The sequence below is a fragment of the Piliocolobus tephrosceles genome, chromosome 19 (genome assembly GCF_002776525.5).
Source record: "Piliocolobus tephrosceles isolate RC106 chromosome 19, ASM277652v3, whole genome shotgun sequence".
Lineage (NCBI taxonomy): Eukaryota > Metazoa > Chordata > Mammalia > Primates > Cercopithecidae > Piliocolobus > Piliocolobus tephrosceles.
In genome coordinates, this window is record NC_045452.1 from 18,085,323 (window position 1) to 18,090,049 (window position 4,727).

Here is a 4,727-nt window from a genome sequence, read left to right on the forward strand (position 1 = left end):
CGAGACAGGTGGATCACAAGGTCAGGAGATCGAGACCATCCTGGCTAAACGGTGAAACCCTGTTTCTACTAAAAATACAAAAAAATAAGCCGGGTATAGTGGTGGGCGCCTATAGTCCCAGCTACTCGGGAGGCTGAGGCAGGAGAATGGCGTGAACCTGGGAGGTGGGGGTTGCAGTGAGCCAAGATCGCGCTACCACACTCCAGTCTGGGTGACAGACAGAGACTCTGTCTCAAAAAAAAAAAAAGAAAGAAAGAAAGAAAAAGAAAATCTACTAAGAGCAAATTTATAGAATACTGTTACAACATGATTTTGTGCTGGTGCAGTCGTTCACACCTGTCATCCCAGCACTTTGGGATGCCAAGGCAGCTGGATTGCTTGAGCTCAGGAGTTGGAGACCAGCCTAGGCAACATAGCAAGACCTCATCTCTACTGGTTCATTTCATGCCAGGCCCGGTAGCTCACGCCTATTATCCCAGCACTTTGGGAGGCTGAGGCGGGTGGATCACCTGACATCAGAAGTTTGAGACCAGCCTGGCCAACATGGTGAAACCCCATCTGTACTAAAAATACAAAAATTAGCTGGACGTGGTGATGTGCACCAGTTATCCCAGCTACTCAGGAGGCTGAGGCAGGAGAATCGCTTGAACCCAGGAAGCAGAGGTTGCAGTGAGCTGAGATTGTGCCTCTGTATTCCAGCCTAGGCAACAGAGTGAGACTTCTAAAAAAATTAAAAAATAAAAAGACTCATTTCAATGTCACCACTTCTAAAACATCTTTCCTAACTGTCAAGACCTGTTAGGAGCTCCTCCTCTGTGCTCCATTCTCTTGTATCCATTCTCTCATTGTACTTATACACTGAGTTTTAACTGTTCATTTACTTTCTGCTTTTCCTGCCCAGGCTGGAAGCTGCCTATGGACAGTCAGGGACTGAGCCCTATTTGTCTCTCTGGGCCCAGAACTAGCACAAGACCTGACATAAAATGACCTTTAGTGAATGCTTGAGCAGGACTCAGCCTGTTTCCTTATCTGCAAAATGAGTGTGACCACTGTGTCTGGCCCAGCCCACAGGACTGTTGGGAGGAACACAGGAGACTATGGACCTGAAAGTGTTTTATAAACCACTAAGCAATGCGCACTTACAAAAGAGCATTATGGGTAATGATTAGTTCCATTTTCCTCATGCCCCGGCCTCCTAGTATCACCCTCTCCAGGGAAATCTTAAGGTCACTAAGAAGACAAAAGGCCTCCATCAGGCAGGCCCTGAATTCTTTCCTCCCCATCCCCTAGGCTACATGGGTCCTTTAGCTAAAGTAGCTCTCTCACTTGCATAAAGCCTAACCCCTTTTCCATCCTGTAAGGACCTGCACCCTTAATAGTTTCTACTCCTGTAGATTTTGAAAAATATTTATTCATTTTGTCTGAGTATTAATATTACATTCGGTGTGGAAAATACAAAAAAAAAGAAAAGAAAAATCACCCACAACCTTAAAACTCCAACACAACTACTATTAACAAGTCTCCTAGGCCGGACGCAGTGGCTCAGGCCTGTAATGCCAGCACTTTGAGAGACAGAGGCGGGCAGATCACCTGAGGTCAGGAATTCGAGACCAGCCTGACCAATATGATGAAACCCCATCTCTACCAAAACACAAAAATTAGCCGGGTGTAGTGGCAGGCGCCTGTAATCCCAGCTACTCTGGAGGCTGAGGCAGGAGAATTGCTTGAACCCGGGAGGCAGAGCTTGCAGTGAGCCAAGATCACGCCATTGCACTCCAGTCTAGGCAACAAGAGCAAAATTCCATCTCAAAAAAAAAAAGCATAGGAGAATATCTTCATGACCTTCCAGTAGAACAAACTTTCTTAAGACACACAAAAAAGTATAAGCCATATTATGAGATGGATGATTATTAAATTGAACCTCATTATTATTAATATCTTCTGTTCATCAAAAGACACATTTAAAAGAGTGAAATATCAAATTATAGATGGTAGAAAATATTTATAATACATATATCTAACAAAGAATATGTACCCAGAAGTTACGAAGAACATCTATGTTAAGAAAAAAGGGGGGCCGGGTGCGGTGGCTTAAGCCTGTAATCCCAGCACTTTGGGAGGCCGAGACGGGTGGATCACGAGGTCAGGAGATCGAGATCATCCGGGCTAACACAGTGAAACCCCATCTCTACTAAAAAAATACAAAAAAAAACTAGCCGGGCGAGGTGGCGGGCACCTGTAGTCCCAGCTACTTGGGAGGCTGAGGCAGGAGAATGGTGTAAACCCGGGAGGCGGAGCGTGCAGTGAGCTGAGATCTGGCCACTGCACTCCAGCCTGGGCAACAGAGTGAGACTCCATCTCAAAAAAAAGAAAAAAGGGGCCGGTCTCGGTGGCTCACGCATGTAATCCCAGCACTTTGGGAGGCCGAGGCGGGCAGATTGCCTGAGCTCAGGAGTTTGAGACCAGTCTCAGCAACATGGTGAAACCCCGTCTCTACTACAATACAAAAAATTAGCCGGGGTGGCGGCAGGCGCCTGTAATCCCAGCTACTCAGGAGGCTGAGGCAGGAAAATCACTTAAACCCAGGAGACAGAGGCTGCAGTGAGCCACGATCTCACCATTGCACTCCAGCCGGGCCACAGAGTGAGACTCCCTCTCAAAAAAAAAAGAAAAAGTCCGGGCGCGGTGGCTCAAGCCTGTAATCCCAGCACTTTGGGAGGCCGAGACGGGCGGATCACGAGGTCAGGAGATCGAGACCATCCTGGCTAACACAGTGAAACCCTGTCTTTACTTAAAAAAAATACAAAAAAACTAGCCGGGCGAGGTGGCAGCGCCTGTGGTCCCAGCTACTCGGGAGGCTGAGGCAGGAGAATGGCGTGAACCCGGGAGGCGGAGCTTGCAGTGAGCTGAGATCCGGCCACTGCACTCCAGCCTGGGCGACAAAGCCAGACTACGTCTCAAAAAAAAAAAAAAAAGAAAAGAAAAGAAAGGAAAAGAAAAAAGGGCAGGGTGCAGTGGCTCATGCCTGTAATCCCAGCATTTTGGGAGGCCAGGGGTGGGGGTATCACTTGAGTTCAGGAGACCAGCCCAGGCAACATGGCGAAATCCTGTCTCTACGAAAAAATACAAAAATTATCCAGGCAGAATGGTGCACAACTGTAGTTCCAGCTACTCCGGAGGCTGAGGTGGAAGGATCGCTTGAGCCCAGGAGGTCAAGGCTGCAGTGAGCTCTGTGTTGTCTAGGCTGGAGTTGCAGTGGCCTGATCACGGCTCACTCTTACTGCAGCCTCGACCTCCTGGACTCAAGCAATCTCCCACCTCAGCATCTCGAGTAGCTAGGACTACAGGCACTCACCACCATGCCCCACTAATTTTTTTTTTTCATGTTTTGTTTGTTCTTTTGTTTTCTTTCTCCCCCCCCCCCCCCCCCCCCCCCCCGCCACTACTGGCCTTGCAGAGCAGGGCTACCCACCCTATAGGCAGTGTGCCCAGAGTAGCACCTGGCAAATTTTTGTATTTTATTGTAGACATGGGAAGTCTCACTTTTTTGCCCAGGCTGGCCTTGAACTCCTGGGCTTAAGCCATCCGTCCACCTCGGCCCTCCAAAGTGCTGGGGATTACAGGCATAAGCCACTACACCCGGCTGGATTGCCTATTAAAGTAAATCCATTTTTAATGTAATAAACTATGCTATAAATTCAAATTTAGATACAAAAGAATACAGGCTCATTTTAAAAGTTAGAAACCATAAAAAAGAATAAGAAAACACCTTCGTTACCTGTAGTTCTACTCTCAAGTCCAAGATTCTTGGCGTGTTTCCCTATTGCTTGACTGCTTTCTCCTTAAATCCAGCACACAGTGTCTAGCCGGGCTCCCACCATCCTGGTTCTTGCCAAACCTGTCCGCATGCCTGACTTCCTGCTCTGCTCAGGTTTCCAGCCTCTCTCTATCAACCACACTCATGCGCAGTCCTTCTCCTCTCTCTTCCCTGGCTCCCAAGACCCATCACTCCTCCCGACCATCTTACCCAGCCGTCCTCTCCTCCCCAGCACTCTTGTACCACTCTGATAATGGCCCTCCTTTCCTCCCCTCCACACCATAACCTTAGCTTCCCAACATGGCCCTCCTCCATTGTCTCTTCCAACTGCCACCTGTATCTTCTGCATCCTCAGTTAGTGGTCCTGAAGCCCAGCTGTAAGCATCCGCACGGCACAGACTTACGGAGTTCTTTTCTTTTTTTATTTTTATTTTTTGAGACAGAGTTTTGCTTTTGTCTCCCAGGCTGGAGTCCAGTGGTGTGATCTCGGCTCACTGCAACGTCTGCTTCCTGGATTCAAGCAATTCTCCTGTCTCAGCCTCCCAAGTAGCTGGGATTACGGGCATGAGCCACCACGCCCGGCTAATTTTTGTATATTTAGTAGAGATGGGGTTTCTCCATGTTGGTGACGCTGGTCTCCAACTCCCACCCTCAGGTGATCCACCCACCTCGGCCTCCCAAAGTGCTGGGATTACAGGCGTGAGCCACTGCGCCCTACCTCGGAGTTCTTATATCCCAGGCATGGTGCTAAGGGTTTGGCATACACATTAGTTTATTAAAGCCCTTCCTCAGTATCCACAGGGTGTTTGTTTCATGATGCCCCTGCCCCCCACTGAGGATACCAGAATTCACAGATGCTCAAGTTCCTTGTATAAAATGACAGTATTTGCTAAATAACCTACGTAACTAT